The sequence below is a fragment of the Anser cygnoides genome, chromosome 23, assembly GCF_040182565.1.
Source record: "Anser cygnoides isolate HZ-2024a breed goose chromosome 23, Taihu_goose_T2T_genome, whole genome shotgun sequence".
Lineage (NCBI taxonomy): Eukaryota > Metazoa > Chordata > Aves > Anseriformes > Anatidae > Anser > Anser cygnoides.
The window spans coordinates 3,575,276-3,592,207 of NC_089895.1; the positions used below are offsets into that span (position 1 = coordinate 3,575,276).

At 47.6% G+C, this 16,932-nt stretch overlaps 1 protein-coding gene across 4 annotated transcripts in view; it reads left to right on the forward strand.

Annotated features, from left to right (window-relative positions):
• Window positions 1-16,932, forward strand: part of CASZ1 (castor zinc finger 1) — a 279,324-nt gene that overhangs the window by 52,121 nt on the left and 210,271 nt on the right. Inside the window, exon 1 of one of the 4 annotated variants that reach the window (XM_066982073.1) lies at window positions 10,912-11,077. The exons of the other annotated variants lie outside the window; for them this stretch is intronic. The gene's annotated coding sequence lies outside the window, so the exon portion shown is untranslated. Of the gene's footprint in view, window positions 1-10,911; window positions 11,078-16,932 lie in introns of those variants that run through there. 4 annotated transcript variants of the gene reach the window in all.

Consider the following 16,932-nt stretch of genomic DNA (forward strand, 5'->3'; position numbering starts at 1 on the left):
GAGGCCCAAGGCTTTTTGTTCTCAGTCCCGGGGGTCTTTCTCCCCTCCCTCCCAGCTGCGTTACGAGGCACTAGGAAAACCCCACAGCAAATTCGGCATACCTGGGCTGCGTCTTCGTGCTCAGAGCCCGTTTCTGGGCCTGGCGAGCATCCTGAGAAAGAAATCCCAAGCCGTGCGCTCTGCCCCAGGCGTCGGTGCTTATCACCCCCTGTGTGGGCCTGACGCATCCCAGGAGCTGGCAGCAGCGTGCGAGCTCCCACAGACATGCAGCTCTGCCGCGGCATCGCCTCCTGACCTGCTCTTCCTGTCCTGGCTCTTTCTTTAGCTCAGGCTGCCAGACAGGTGCTGGCTTTCTGGAGAGCACAGGCTACTCCGAAACCATTTTCCTCCGTGACCTGGGCCTGAGGTCGCTCACGCGAAAGCCTGGGATCGTAACCTTTCCGCCGCTCTCCGGTTTAATCCCCTGCCTCCAGCGCCAGACACCCGGGGGAAGCCCGGAGGAGTGTCTGCGCACACCCATCAGCCGGAGCTCCCTCCTGCCCCCGGTACCTGGAGCTGACGCCCGCGTAAATGACAAGGGAGGAAATTGCAGGCCGAGGAGAGGTGGGGAGGGGGGCATTTACTTGTGCAGCAGCTGAAGGACTGGGGGAACAGTGGGCACATCCCGGAGCCTGACCCTTGAGGGCCCGGTGCTCGGAGGGGTGCCTCGGTGCCCCGTGGGCGCTGTGCAGCCTGCCTCCAAGCCCCGGGCACCCGCTGCTGCTGTGCCACTGCTGCAGGCTCACAGCGTGGGGACCAAAAACCTCTCCGTCTGTCCTTCTGGGGGTGCAGCCCCCAGGTGGCTTCCCGGCAGCCTTGTGCATGGTGCTGGGGTGTTGGGGGGCAGCAGGGGAAGCGTTGATTTAACCCTGGCCCTTTCTGCACTGCAGTTGCCTGCCCCGAGCGCAGGGATTTGCGGGGTGGCGGGGGCAGCCAGCTGCAGGGAATTAATGTCTCCCGCTCAGGACACGATCCAAAGCCCCAAATCCACCAGTAACAGTCAGTCTGGGGACGATGCATTTTGGGGGAAAGAGATGAGCCTGGGCACTCCGTCGACGTGGAGGTCTCCCTGTGCCGCGTGTGTTTGGTGGCCGGTTCTGCGCCGAAACCTGCAACTTCCCATGGACATCGACGGGGCTGAGGCGCTCCGGCAGGCACCTCCCGCACCCCGTGCTCCGAGAAAGGCCTTCCCGTGAAATCCCCCTTAGCAGCTGCCCTTTGGGGCAGCCCCTTCCTTCTTTCCCCCCCTCTCGCCCTCGACCTCCGGGCGCTCGGGGGCCGCTGGGCAGCAGGGGGCGCCCGGGGCACGCCGGAGCGGCCCGGCTCGGCTCGGCTCGGCTCGGCTGGGCTGGGAGCCGCAGCCCGGCAGGCACAAGCCGGCCCAAATTTTGGCAGCTCGGCCGGCCCGAGAGCGGCCCGGCGAGGCGTTTGTGGCTGCGGGTACCGCCGGCTGCTCCTGCCCACGAGGTCTGCGCGCAGCCCGGTTATATAAAGTTTAATTATAATACTTGGCTCTCGCGAAACGCTTTCTATCTGGAGATCTCAAAGTGCTTTCTAAGCATTAAACAAGCCTCGCAATGCCCTCTCCTGTCTTCATGTGGGAGGGTTTGCTACACCCTTTTTTTTTTTATTATTATTTATTTTAAATGCTGTCAGGAGAAACTGAGGTGCGGAGATGGGAAGCGACTTGCCTAGGATCAGCCAGCAGGTCAGTGGCAGAGCTGGATGCAGAACTGAGGAGTCTCCTTGATTTGTTCCTGGCTTTAATTCCTCGGGAGCGCTGCCTTCCTCTGGGAGCAGCTGTGCCTTGAACCCACCGGGTTTGGGATCCGAGTGGCCCTGTGCTGATCCCCAGGGAAGTGCCTCGGCGGCCCGCTCTGCTCCCAGCGGGGTCGTTCTTTCGGGGGCTATCCCCCCATCCCTGCCCAGAAAGTTGTGGCCCAAGCCTGCCCACTGCCCATGGTGGCTTTTCTAGATTTAATTTCATGAACTGCTGGCAGGAAGGAGCAGGGCCCCGGCTCAAGGTCTCGCTATCAGAGACTGGGGAGCCAATTTGGCTGCAGTGCCTTTGTACCTCAGAAGGGACCATTCCCTGGCATCTCCTTCTCCTTCCCCATCCCCCTGCATGAAAGGTCAAGGAAATGGATGGGACAGCGCGATGTGCAAGCCTGTAAATATTTAGCAAGCCACTCGCTTTTACATTGCAGATTTTGCTCCATGGGCAGGGCCGTTAATATCAGTGAGACATTAGCTCCGAAAAGCGCCCGTCACACTGTTAACACTAAAAGTGCTCCGTCAAAGCGCCTTGCCATGAATTACGGGACTCGAGCTTTCTTTATTAGCCTGGAGTTTGTACAGCAGAAACATCAACCTCAGACCCGCGGCGGCGGGAGAAAAGCCCTGGTAGGAAATTAAAAGGAAAGAGCTTTACCTGCAGAAGTGGTAATGCCCTGCCAAGAGCTGGGACGGGGAGCAAGCTCTGCTTCCACGGGGAGAGCTCGCCTCGAGAGACTACTAAAAGTAGCCCTGATCTGTTCCACCCTTATCAGAAGCCACGTTATGAGCAGGATGATTTGGGGGGGCGGGGACGGCCGTTCCCTTGGCTCTGTCGCTGTGGCTGCAGAGATTTTTTTTTTGTCTCGGGGTAGGGGTGGTGAGGATTTGGTGCTGGGGGAACCTCTCGTCCCCAGCCCCCCGATTGCAGCCGGTCTGCGGTTACGTGTTGGGCTCAGGGTCACAATTTGACTCAGATTTCGTTTCATTTGCACAAAGACTCATTGACGCCCGGGCCTAATGAACATCAATATTCTTAATGACAAGGAAAAGATCTGTTTTATGGGACTCCAGACAGGCAGCGTCTCCGTGCTCCTTCTGCAGAATCGCAGGAAAACAGCCCCAATCTGCACACATTTGGGTTTCCACCGTTACAAAGTTCGAGCCCCCAACCCCAGAGGAAGCTCCTCAGATAAGAGCATCTTTCTTGGAAACCTCTGTCAAAGTTTTGCAGAATTAACTGCTGTGCTGTCTTCTCAGCCTGTCTTCTGTGTTTCCAATAAGCAATCCAATTACACACATTCTTTCTTTAGAGTTGTGATGATACTGTTGGTTTTCCTGCCAAAAGATTCATAAAAACACGATGGGAGTTTTTGTTGTTTTCTGATTTTTTTTTCTTTTATTTTCCCCAAACTAAAAATTCAAAGGGAAGTATTATGAAAAAAATAATAATTGCTGCAACTGAAACACAAGACTGAATGGGTTGCATTTGTCAGCTTCACTTGCACTTCTGTTTTGTTTTGGGGGGTTAGGTTATGTTTTTTTTTTTCCATATAATTTTGCATTTCTACCCTCAGCCTTTTGCATCTTTGGCTACCAGATGTGTCCCACATTGAAGAATTATTTCTCCTCCCTAGAGTGAAATAAATGCAATCAATATGAGTATTGCTCTCAGGGCCTTGAAATATTACATTAATGTTCCATGTGGTGACATTTTAGCTGGAATTTTCAAATACATTATGATGGTTCAAATTAATATTTATCAGATCAGCTTTTATATTTTGCAAAAGAGAGAGAGGGAGAGAGAGAGAGTAAGCATTATTAAAATACAAAATGCAGATGAATTCCAAAATCGATGGTCCATTTTACCAGCACTTTCAAGGGGCTGTGTTTTGCTTTCTGGTTTTGTTTTTAAATTTATTAGTTTTACAGGCAAATCTATTTATCTTCCTTCATTTATTTTTTTTTTCACCCGTTCAGGGTTTTTCAGTTGTTTCTTTCTTTCACTCTTCTTTATTATCCCAAAATGTAAATTATGACGTTAGCTAGGTTTTTTCTTTTTTTTTCTTTTCAGTGATTAAATCTGCTACATGACATCTTTGTCCTTTCTATAAATTAAATCATCTTTGCTTTCCACCTTTAGCCACTGCCAGCAGCAATACTCTGATTGCCAGCAATAAAAGTCCTCACTTTACGGTCTTTATTTCCTACACAAAGCAAACCCCCCTCCTTCTTTCCTCTGTGCTTGTGGTGCTTTTTTTTTCCCCTTTTTTTCGCCAAGGGGGTGGTGGGACTAACTCCTGTTTTCAATGTTTCTCCATAAACAAGGAATTTGCAGAGAGAGATTGTAGAGGAAAAAAAAAATCTAAACCACATTCCACTTTATTTCAGTCATTCCTAAACAGATTGTTCTATGAGGTGGAAAATCCAGGCAGATTAATGGTGTCATTTGTTTTGCTTTTTTATATTTCTGTCTCCCCCCGCCCCCCCACCCCCCTTCCCACCACTTTGGTTTGGTGAAAATGTTTGAAAAGTACCTTTTCTAGACTAAATACAGCTTTAAAGATTTGTGGATTATCAGCTGAATTTATTTGGTTGGAACAATGCTGCTTGCAGAATAACCCTCTTTTCCCCCCACATGGAAAATTGTAGGAACTGTCTAGGATCTTACAACATTTCCTTAAAAGCTTTTGCTATTCCTAGAGGAGAATTTTTGGAAGGGTTAATATTCCGGTTTAGAACTGAACAGCACTTCCAAACTTTTCCCACTTCCCAGCTTTTTTTCCCCGTCTCTGAAATACTTTTACTGTAAGAACATCTCATTGTTTCGTGGCATACAGACAGCCACAGGACAGAAACACACAGGTACGAGTGTGCACACGTGTGTACATATTTATATGGATATATAAAAACCTCTTTATGTATGCTTACATACACACTCGCGTGCTCTCTCTTTCTGTCTCTGGGTGTATAGATGTACATACTCCAGGCTGCCCTTCCTATTTTCCTTCAATGCTGATCTGGGCAAAAGAACGACAGGAAACTTAAAAAAGAAAAGGAGGAGGAATCGATTGTTCGACCCGCACTTGAACTCTCCTGAAAGAGATAAAGCAGAATTTTCAATAGGTCCCCTGCCCTTTTCACCAGGAGGGAAAGAGGAGAAGAAAAACAAGAGATATTTATATGACAGCAGCTGCTGAAAATAGCATTTCAGAGCAATAAAAAAAAAAGGCAAAAGAGATTCAATGGTAAAAAAAAAAAAAAACACACAACAACAGAGAAACTCTTTTTCTTGTGCTCCCCAACAGGCGCATGAGCGGCTTGTCCTGGAAATGCATGCATGCCTCCTATAGATCTGTTTGAAATTATAGTTGTCATTGAGAGTGAATTTATGCTTCTATTGATCTGCAAAAGGAAAATATTAAATGGTTTGGTTTTGATCTTTAGCTGACCTCGGGGTCAAGGGTAGCCTAAGATTAGTATTCATAGAATTCATCAACAAATTGTAGTCTGCATCTACTTTATGCAAACATAGGGAAAACACTGAAAGATAAATACAAAGCAAAATGACAAACAATTTCACCACCACCCACCCCATCAAAAATCAGCCCTCTGACAATAAAAACAAGGAGATACATACATGCACAAACCCAGGTAATTGCATACAACACAGACGGGGGAAACAGCAAGAAAATACAGAGAGAAGCACACAGACAGAGGCAGTGAATTACACACACGGGAAAAGACGCACGACTCAGAACAAATATCAATGCACAACTATACTGAAACATGCCCGCGTGAACGCTCCAGCGTGAGTGCAAGGGAACGTATGAAGAGCAAGATGAATATCAAAAGGACACTTTTGTACAGACGTACCTACCCGGAAAAAAGATGCACTTCGGTAGTGGAAAAGAAAGGAAAAGGGTATGTTCACAGAATCTCACGCAAAGCCAAAAAAAAAAAAAAAGAGCAAGCACAAATACAGTTAAACAGGTGCACATACTGATATATGCTGACAAACAGTGATACACAGTTGTAAAAATGTGATGACACACACACAAATGCAGACACTTCTGGTGCTAGGCATTGTGGACCTCCCTTGTCCTTAGTAAGCGTGACACAAAGTTAGGGAAACAAAGCAGAGAGAAACATGCTCAGGTGGGAGCAAAACATGCTTGTGAAAGTCCCCCACCAAGTCAGCCCAGTTGTTCAGAAATTCAGGGCCGAATGCTCAGAAGAACAGCGAGGCAATTTTACTTCCTGACGGACGTTCCCCATTCCTGTTTATGTAGTCATCCCAGAGACAGTCATCCCAAAGCATCTGTGACCGTGTAGACAAAGCCAAAACTGCCCAGGAACTCAGTTGGGCACCCTGAGAAACTCAAGTACAAGAAACCCAGTGCTTTCCAGCGAGACCCAGCAAATACCCGAACAGGTGAGCAGGGTAGGAGATGGATTCTTAGCTGTGTTTCCAGAACTACATCCCCTGTTCTCTGGCAGCCGTGCTTTGCACCAAGTCTCTGCTTCTGTGTTCTCATTGTCACTGAATACGTGCCAGAAAGCGTGGAGCACTTGTAAATGGGCAAAAATGTGGGGCAGGGAACAAAAACGTTGATGCTTATTTTTATAGTCAGTTTTCCACCAACTTCAGCTTTTTTGACTAAAGTGTTGTTGAAAATTTTAATTATTTTTTTATTTCCCTTTGTTTGCAAAATGACAACTCGAGCATTTGCTGAGAATATAACCATCTTTTGTTTTGTTTCGTTTATTTTCCCTGCTATAATTAAGATGCATATTTTCATATAAAAGCCTCAACCGACTCTGAGGCCCGCCATGCTTTGTACCACATACTCGTGTTGCTAGAAACAGTCCTCGTCCTGAAGAGCTTGCAGTGCAGGTAGGGAAGCAGAAGAAGGAAGCAGGAGCATCTCTGACTTAGCAGCGAGGCCCCGAGGAAGTGGCTTGTCCAGGCTAGCCGTGGAGGCTTGGCAGAGCTAGGACTTGGAGCTCCATCCCCTGATCCACAGCCCGTTGCTTTGGGAATGAGATCATCCCCCCTGCTTGATTTTAATACACCTCGGCATGGACTACTAGTCATTTAGTGTTTGGGTGATCCAGTTACGAGACCTAATGGGAACAGTACTGAATGTGAACAGTTTTTGAGCTCAGCTTGTGGAGAGCCAGGGCTAACTGGAATATATTAGCGTAGCCATGCCGTGAGAGCCCAGCTCTGACCTCGCTCATCTGGCCTAGGAGCACATTCGCTGCTGCAGCTTGTAGCCCATCCTCGAAGGAAATACACTCTGTCACTGGATTTCTGACACTGAGCAGTGTGCGTTGCTGGAGATGGGTTCTGTAAGTCACTCATCTTCCACTGCCTGGGTCCCTGAAGTGAGGAGTGTGTGCGCTGTACAGCCTGGCCCTTACTTAAGGACAGATCTCCTTACACCAAAGAACCAGCACTCACCATGCCAGTAGGATATTCTTCGTTACAGCTGCAGGACAGAGCTGGCCCCTTGCACGATCTGTTCATCGCATTCGATCTTCTCAAGGTGATCAGGAAACTATATGTTGTAATGGAAGCATGTCCAAAAATCCTCCTCATGGTGAGAAAAGACTTGTGTACAGGTTAGGCATTCAAAAATACTGCACCCCTTCCTGGCATTACCCCACTGGCATTAAACTTGAACGAGGTGCTGGCTGCTTTGGGGCTGTGGATAGAGGAAATGCAGCTAGGAGAGCAGAAAAGAAGATGAACGCATTTTCCCGTTTGCTCAGTGCCCAGCAGTTTTAGGTTGTATTCTAATGGTAGTTTTTAGTCATCTACTCAACTGAAATACATTTATATACTGGGCAGCCACTTCTTCCCAGGCCGTGTCAGAGTATGGATTCAATCATGTTTTCATGATTTTGGCAGAGGTAGGGGAAAGGGTGTGAAAGAGTCAGGGAAGAAGCAAGGTGCAGAGGTGGAGGCAGCAGGAGAAACTGCTGTTGTCGTTTCTGTTTCATTGTTTACTGTCTATGACTTTGTACAGCTTTTAACTCCACCGTTTGGCAAGAAAGCAGCTGGCACCACTTGCCTTCTTTGGAGTGCGTGTGCTGCCCAGAGAAAGAGCCCGGGTTAGCTAATGGGAGAGATGGGATCTCCTCTCAGCGACAACGTGGGCTGGAGCCTCAGACAGTGGTGAAAACCTCCCAGATCTGACCTCTCCCTCTCCCTTGGATCTCTCATCCATTTCCAATCTGCTCCTTTTCTCTTTGTGCTGGTTTACTTCAAACAAGCTCCTGTATCTTTGTTCCTCTTTAAAATACCGTACAGCCATCTCCCTCCCCGTCTTCCCTTCTGCCACCCATGGAGAGGCTGGTAGCTCCCCCTGCTCCCTGCATTAATGCTGAACCAGTTTCCCCAGCTCGTGCTGCTGGCGGTGCTCCTTCTCGAATGGCGTTGAAAACCAGGTCCCTCCCATTTGTCATTGTTACCTTTCCGTAGCACTTTCTCCCCGTGTAACAACTCAAACCTGGGTATATTGACTGAGTCCTAAATGGCTGATGGCCAAAAATTCTAGGCAATTTCAGTGGGACCTGATACTCTTCATTTCTGGTCATAACTTGATCATATAATTTGGCTGTGTACTCTTAAAGAGCTGCTGTGGCTGGTGAAGTCATTCTTATATCCATAACAGTTTGTAAAGCACTTAAGGGTACCTTTGGATGAAAAGCACTAAATAAATGTTGAGCGAGATGATGTTATTTATCCGTGTAATCACCTGTCACTTCCACCCAATTTTTGTTCCTCCCTGTCCCATCCAATCGGCCATATTATATGCTCATGCATATGGTCATGCGCTCATCAATCCACCTTTATCCATACGCACAGACACTCAAGTGTTATGAGAGCTACACGGAAAGACAGATGCATGCATCTAATCCTTCCCTGCTCATCTGTCCTCATCCAGCTCATACAGACACAGAGCAACATTTTTTAAGCACTTAAGTGACTTAGGATCCTAAGTTTCATTTTTGAGAGGCTTAGGAGTTTAAATGCGCCTGAAAGTCGGCGAGATGTGTTCTCTAGATTACAATTTCTCAAGTCCATAAGTGTCAGATTTTCAAAGTGCTCTCTTTATCTAAAGATTCTGATAGGCACCTCGTAGATTATCAAAACTGTTTAAGATAGGCACGTAAATCCATCTGATTTTAATGTAGCCTGCCTTGAAAATTTTAAGACCCCTCTGGGCACTTATCTTTCAAAGGCATCTAAATCCTTCTGAAAAATTGGTACCAAGAGCCTCTGAGATCCTTTCAAAATCAGTTCTTAAGTTACTTGCCCATAGTGAAACATCAGAAGAGTGACTGTTACCTTCGGTAAATCCATACCTTAAAGATGGGAGTTACAAAACAAGGCTGTCTTTACCTTGGTATCTGAATTAATGAATGAAATACGGTGTTTGGTGAGCCCATGGCAGTGTAAAGACGTGTCAGGAGAACCCCTCGTCAGCTTGGGCAGCAGCACCAGACCTGTGCCGATCCCGCCCATGCCCGTGCTCCCTCATTGAGGGACTTCATCGCCAACAGGCAGGGGGGCATCTGTGGATTTGACCACCCAAACCCCCTGGTTGGCGACATTTCTAGGTGGGGTGCTGGTTGGTGGTGGCTGGGGAGAAGGTTTGTGGGGAGGGGCTGCTGGCTCTGGTGCTGGGACAACCTCACCGTGTTCAGCGGACAGTCACTCGTGCTGGTTCTAGCATCCCGTCGCTTTAGACAGGGTTCTGCAGAAAAATCCCATCAACCAAACAAACTTTCCAGGAAAGAAAGCGAAGCAGAAAATCCTGCCCCTCTTATAAATTATGCCCAAGTAGGCTGAGCTGGCAAGCACGCCTTCAAGTGTGAAGTTCTTTCCATTTTATAGCTACGAGTTCCCAAGAGCCCATCTTCTTTCTTAGGGTGTTTTTTTTTTTTCTCCTCTTGAAGCTTTTTTTCAGCAGGGTTGGAGGGCAGATACTGTGTACATGATTTGGCTGGTAGGGGCAGGAATCTGTCAGCAGAAAAAGGGCCGTCAGCAAGAGAAAGTGAGCTGCAAATTGTCCATTTCTAAACTGCTCGTTCATCTGACACTTGCAAACTCAGAAGCCACCTGTTCAGCCATCAGTCACCAAGTGAAAATGAAGCTTTCCTTAAACCAAGATTCTGACATATACAGAAAACTAAAAAGAGAAAAAAGAAGAGAAAAGGAAATTCTTTTAAATTTGCTCTGCTGTGAAATGGGAATAGAAACTAAACCTAAAACCCAAGCGAAGGTTTTTATTTCCCCTTCTCTCCAAGCTGTAATGTAAGTGCTTTTTCAAACTGCAACACAAACAAACAGAAAAATCCAGCACCTTTCACGCAACATTTCTGCAGAAATCCAGAAGTGTTTCTGAAGACAGAAGTCGCCACCTCCCCGCCGCCCCCCAAATAGTGGCAGATTTTTGGGGTGTGACTGCCTCCTTGCTAAAAGAACCCTCCGCGTGCTAACAAGTGGTGCAGCTCTTTGAAGCTGCGAAACTAAAGAGTGGATTAGCTGTGATACCAAGTGCCGAGTAGGCTTTCTCCTTTCCATGCAAGGTCAAATTAAGACTGGACCAGCCAGGGACCCAAAAGTAGACTGTACTAAGCAGCTGATTATTTTTTGCCCTCTTCGGGTGCAATGCATTCGCCTCTCTGAAGGAGAATTTCAGGGTAGCAGCCAGCAGGGTAGGCTCTTACGTGCGAGGTTTTTCTGGCTGACCACAGAGCACATAGCCGATGCGCCTGATCAAATAGCTTGTTAATTTCATCATTTCAGACTTTTATGGTTTTTCCAGTTGCTGCTGCTTTTATAAACAAGCATTTCGGTGACCTTCCCCTCCGGACATCAGCGCATTCAGCTCTGCAAGAATCCCAAGCTCTGAAAGTTTATAAATAAGCCTTCTATCAAGTTCCACAACAGGTGTGACCTCCCCCCCTGTCCTAAAACTGAACAGTTTCAACAAGCAAATAAAGGCTGCACAGTCCTGTCTTAAAGGGGAAGCACTCTGGAAAGTAGTATATAGGCCCTGGTACACCCAACAGAGCCTGGCCCATCTGCGAGGAGGGATCGTGTGGCCATAGCCTGGGGACTCCTGTCTCTTTTAGGTGGCCTGTGTAAGCCAGGGTAGGAGGCACAGAGTGGAACGGTTCTCCCCATGACCTCCATCAGCATGACATTCCTGGGCTGTCCCACGCACTGACCCCGGAACTGATTCTGGTAGGTGCTGAGCGCTGTGTCTGCCTGCCTGGCAGGAGGCTTTAGGAGACTTCTGCCACCAGCGGGAGATGCCCAGCTGAAATCTCTTCACTCCTGGTGGGGGTCTTGCCACTGTGTCCAGGGCTGGTTGGCAGCACTGAGCAGAGAAGGAAGGGTCAGGTCTTGTCGTGAACTGCAAAGTGGACAGTCTCAGACTGGTGCAAATTTGCTTAAAATGAGACTGTTCTCCTCATTTCTGGTGTATTGCATGCATTAGATCTACTGCTTTTCTGCTTTCTTCAAAATATTAGAGGGAGACTGGGCTCTGGAAGAGAGGAAAGTCGTCTGAGAGGTCGATTTCTTTCTGTGGGTGAGCACCTCCAAAGCTGAGGTCAAGACAAAGATGGGGCTTCCATCTGTGTCAGAGGGTCTTATCAGCGTCGTCCCCTCCATTTAGCTGTGATACGATCTGAGCAGAAATTGTGAACTAGGGTCAAGAGGCATTCACTTACGGGAAATAATATTTCTCTCTGTTCATTGCAACTGTATGGTGTTGTCTGTTTATTAATTATGAAAGTTTGAAAAGAAACCAGATGACTCGAAGCGCCTAAGAGGGCTTTTGGTATGACTGGCATAGAGAATCCCAGCATGGCGTTCAGTGGAAAGATGCTGTGAAGTCATCGAGGCTGCAGGACATAGGGGGCACCTTGGCTCCAGTATAATCCGCGATAACTGGATCTCAGTATCATTGTAAAATAGATTTGCTATAACCACTGAGACAGGAAAACACCGATATAATTGGTGCAGCTGAGGAAGCCAATACAGCAATAAGACAGGAAGGCCCAGTACACTCAGTGCAGCGAAAGGGGTCAGTACGGCCGCTGTGACGGGGAATACCTGGTGCAATCGATACGTGCTGTGGTGGTCTGAAGCTAGTGGGGTGGTGTACTGTGGGACAGAGTAACTCCACAACCAAGAGGTTTGATAAAATAGATCAATAGATGTAAGGAACCCAATGTGATCAATTGGAAAATGGACTGAATGCTATCAGTGGGTGCAGAGGCAATGATAATGATATAATCAATGGACAGAAAGTATTCTGGCTTTCAAGCCTCATGCTGCCCATCCTTGACACTGAAAATTGCTTTAAGGAGTAGCTGTTGTTACATACAGAACAGACGGTTTGCAGAAGGGTGAGCATGTTGCCGTGAAGCAGAAACAGTGCCAGGTTGCTCCACTGTGGCGAATTGCACTTGTCCATGCGGTCAGGTAAATGGGTGCGTGGAGCGCGTGTAAGTGCTGAAATGCGTGAGTTTTATCCGATGTACAGAGTCAGTGCTGCTGCAGGTCTCATGCTGCAGTCCTTTTTCTGCAGCATTATGGAAGGATTTGGTTCTAAGAACATCCTAAGTACCCTGCGGAGAACAATAAGAGCAGCCATTTGGCTCATGGTGAGCCCCCGTCCCTTCTAATGCACTTGCCGTCCCCCAGGGCCACGTCTAATTACTGCTCAAACACAATAGTTGCAACGATGCATCATGCCAAAACCATCCAGAATAAGCCTCACACAGTGGGATTTGTTGTCAGTCTTGCCTTTTTTTTCTTTGTTTTTTATTTTTGCGCAGTGCTGGTAAGAAAACTTTTAAACCCCCATCCCTGTTCAGGGATCTGCAGCATCTGCATCTGGCAGGCATCCCCAGGAGATCCTAAAGAAAAGGTTAATTCTGAGCTCCACGAGGATCCCTGGATATTTTCCACCTTGGTGAAGAGAAAATCCCTTCCTGTGAAGTCCCTGCACACAGAGGCTGTGGTGTGGGCAGGTTTTGCTCTCCACTAGAAATCAGAGTCCAGTCCTTGCCTTCAACTAAATGCAGCCTCTGGTCGGATCTTCTCTCTCAGGGCACTGAACACCCTTTAACGGGACGAGACAATCTTTCTCCGGTGGTGGTGTCATTGAGAAGGATGTGTGTAAGCCATACATGTAATGAGCTGCCGTTTAAAATAAACCTAATGTTTCTGTTTGCCAAAAGGGCCAAACTTCATCTCCACTTGATCCCTTCCTCTGACACTGTAAGCCCTGGTAGTCGTTCCCCCCTGAGAAGTTCTACCTTCAGAAATTGCCATAATTTCTCGGGGATTAGGGTGTGGCCGTTTACAGCAAACAAAGATAACGTGGAGCTCGCATGCAGGCATATGGTGTAAGTACACAGGAGGATGCCTGCCTGTGTACGCAGGTCTCTGCAGAAATGCCTGGCTGTGCGTTATCTGCACGCACAGAAGGTAGGTGGATACGCACAGCCTCAGCCCGTGGCAGTTGTTGCATGCGTAGCGCGTACCTCGCGGGAGGAGTCTCCGGGGTAAAGATGCTCTCTTGCTGGCGAAGTTCTCCCAGCGCAGTGAGCTCGAGCGCTGCCCCACGGGCAGTCCGTGGTGCTTCAGGATTTCACCAGCAGTGCCTCTGTATGGACAGGAACCTTTCAGAGGAGCTAGTGGAAGCTCATATCCATTTGCCAGCACGGATGGCGACTCAAAACCAGAGCCCGAATGCAAGAACTCCCTAATATAAGGAGACTTAGAATTTGGATCCCCATGTCATGGCTTAAACCTTATACGATTGTACCTGACACCAAAGTCAATTCGTAGTCACTAATCCAAGCAAATTTGCTGACTCCCGTACAGTCAGGCATTGACCAGTGCCCTGCTATAGCCTGAAGAAAGAGCAATAACTTCCATTTTTGTGAACTCTCAGCGCTGGTGGGAGCAAGGGACTGCTTACACCTGGGTCTCAAGTCCTACCTGGGGGCTGTGGGCGTGTCGCGTTGTTTTACAAATTAAGGGATGTGCAGGTGAATGAGTGGAAAACCAGGAAATTTAGGGTGTCTGTTCTTTGTTCAGTATACGTTGCATGGTCCTCACTAGTATGAATGGCAGATAGAAGAGTGCAGTGGGAAGGAAATACACCCGTAAAACAGCTCTGCAACAGCCCTGTAACATGGCCAGAAAGCCGTGCGTGTCCAGGAGGTAAGCCTAGATTCAGAATCCAGTGCTCCGAAATCTCTGGTTACTAGCAAAAGCATTTGAAAGCAAATATAGACACAAATTAAAATGATACCATTTTTGACAAAGTAGTCAGTAGTTGAAATATAATGAGGCACTGTAGAAAAATGCCCCTCCACCAAGTGAGCACTTGCCGGGCGGATTAGCCAGCATTCCTTCTCCTCCATTGAGTGGTGTCACAAGCTAATAAATATTTCAGAATTGGCTGTATTCAATCCAGCCCTTGTCCCGGTTGACGTCTGTTCTCTCAGTTTTCAGAAGGAGACAGGTGCAGAAGGATGAAAAGGGATTTAATTACTAAACATCCCCTACTCCCAGAATCCAAACACATGCTGTACTGTACATATGCACCACACCTACTGTACTCACAAGCACATATAATACTCCTGCACACACAGTTACACCTACTACACTGCGACACACACTTATCGAGTCCACAAACACTCACGGATTGGGCTTTGGAAGTAGAGGATTCACATTACATCGCACCGATGTGTTTTGGCCACTGGGCACTGAAGGCACATGCCCCGCAGCTACAGCACGTATTCCTGCCCTAGACCCACACGCCCACTTGCACAAACGCAGGAAAGACAGAAATGGGTTGTTTGTCCCCTCCTTGTGGCCAGTCCCTAAAAGAATAAGAATTGGTTACAGCTGCCAAACAGCAAATGTAAAGTGCGTTTGGGGGTTTGTTCTTTGCTTTTTGTGCCAAATGTCCTGTGCTTGGTCCCTGTCTCTCCACGGCCGGGGCAGCCGCGCAGAGCCCTGCTGTGGGACACCCGCGCCCTGCTCCCCACGCATTCCCTTGCTTGCCCAGGGTACATTACGTGCGTGCATACACATGACTTATTTACTGTATTAATGGCTGCTGCGTACACTGTTTGCTCTGATACAAGGAGCATACAAAGGCCCAAGCCGTAACCTGACATACTTTTGTCCTGCGAGGCTAGATTCTCAGGTAGGCACAGCTGGGGGCAGGTTTTCAAGAGCATCCATTTAGATGCCACGAGGAGCTGGGGAAATAGTGCTGTTTATTCTGTTGGTATCAGGGTCACTGCCATGGGGATGCCATCTCTTCCAAAGACGTTCACGCTGTTTGACACTGAAGATCTGGTAGCACTTTTCACAGTAACAGGCAGGGAGCGGTGGGCAAATTTCAGGGTGAGAAGCCGCGTTCAACTTCTTTGCGCTTTCCTGGCACGTTCAGCCACAAAGAGGCTACTCCTTCGTTTCCTATTCCCGGCCTGGCTGTCCCTGTGGGTTGTCAGCAGCAGTTGTGCCCCACCACAGGGACAGCTGCGCGGCAGAAAGGGCAGTGGTGGGCAGCGTGGCCGAGCTGGTGGAGCCTCGAGGGGCCTGGGAGGGAACGCGGCTCCTCCGTGCTGCCCCTCGCCCATTGGCACAGGTCGGGTCGTTTTATGCCAGTTGCCTCAGTTTCGTCAGCTGTAAAATGAGGCTAGTAACATGAACTTCTTTTGGAAAGTGATTTGAGATTGAGTGAGCTAGCAAATACTTGTCTGGGTAGTGGACTGGAGTGCTTTGAGATCTTTGGGAATGAGGGACTCCTGAGTGTATCGGCGCAATATGTTGCTGCTACCAGCTGCTTTAGCAGAGACACAAAAAGCAGTGGAGAGGAAGCAAAGGAAAGCTGGGTGCTCCCCGAGTCCCTCTCCCCCTGGAATTGTGCTGTTGACTCCAGTCTAAGCAGGATGGGGGTCTGGGAGCTTAAGGGATAGATGGTGATAAACACCATGAAAAGCAAAAGTGATGGATGATGAAAGCAAATGGTTCCGTGTCTGGGCTAGAAGGGGTTTCCAGATAATGTATCACTTAGGTCAGATACAGAACACCATCAGTTTTAAAGCTGGGTAATTAGTGTATCAGAAAATTGGGGGAAATTATGTATCTTTTTAAGATGGGCTATTAAAGAAAGCCATGAATTATTGAGAAGGGAAACTGCTTTCTTTGTTTTATTTAAGTTAACCTTGGAAAGCAGAGAAAGAACACCAGCATGGTTTTTTTTGGGACACATGTTCTATATAAGAGCGCATATGGTCGCAATGATATTAGGCCCCCCACTGCATCTCATACACCACAAACACACGCTTATGTGCACATATGTGCATTCACGCATATGCACACAGTAGAGTCTGCAAATACTCTTGCAACATGTGCACAGTACACATATGCATATGCATGCTTGTTATCTTTTAAATACAGAGCTCTGAGCCCACTCAGAATAAAAGCAGTTAGACCTGGTATGTATCACCCAAATAGTTGAAATAGTATACTTAAATGTTGCACATAGAATAACACATGATAAATATAGCCTGTTCCCACCGTGCTTACACGACTCCAAATACTTCTGCAGACTCATTTATAGATGCACAAATATTTTATTAAAGTAATCTTAGGTTGCGTATGCATCCCTAAATTGTAATCATAAATTCATATTATCTTTACACAAATACTTGTGCAAATTATAATGCTGAGCAGAAGTGCTGTGCAAGTTCCTGGATGGCTCCATGTTGAGATCTTTGTTAACCTGCAGATTATTAGCTTACAAACTTTGCCTGTTTGCCTACAAATATTTGTATACACCGTATACATTTGTGTATGACCTGATGTTGGACTATGTGCAGTCAGTACAGAACCCTGTCTTTCCTATAGCAATCTGCAGAATGATTCAGAAGCCAAGTTGGACCACATTTTCCATCTGACTGGAGGATTTTAGGAAAATTTCTGTGGAACTCCATTTCCATTAAAGTCTACAGGGTTTTTCTGGAAGAGATGGACTGCTGGCTTAAAAACAGGAGCGC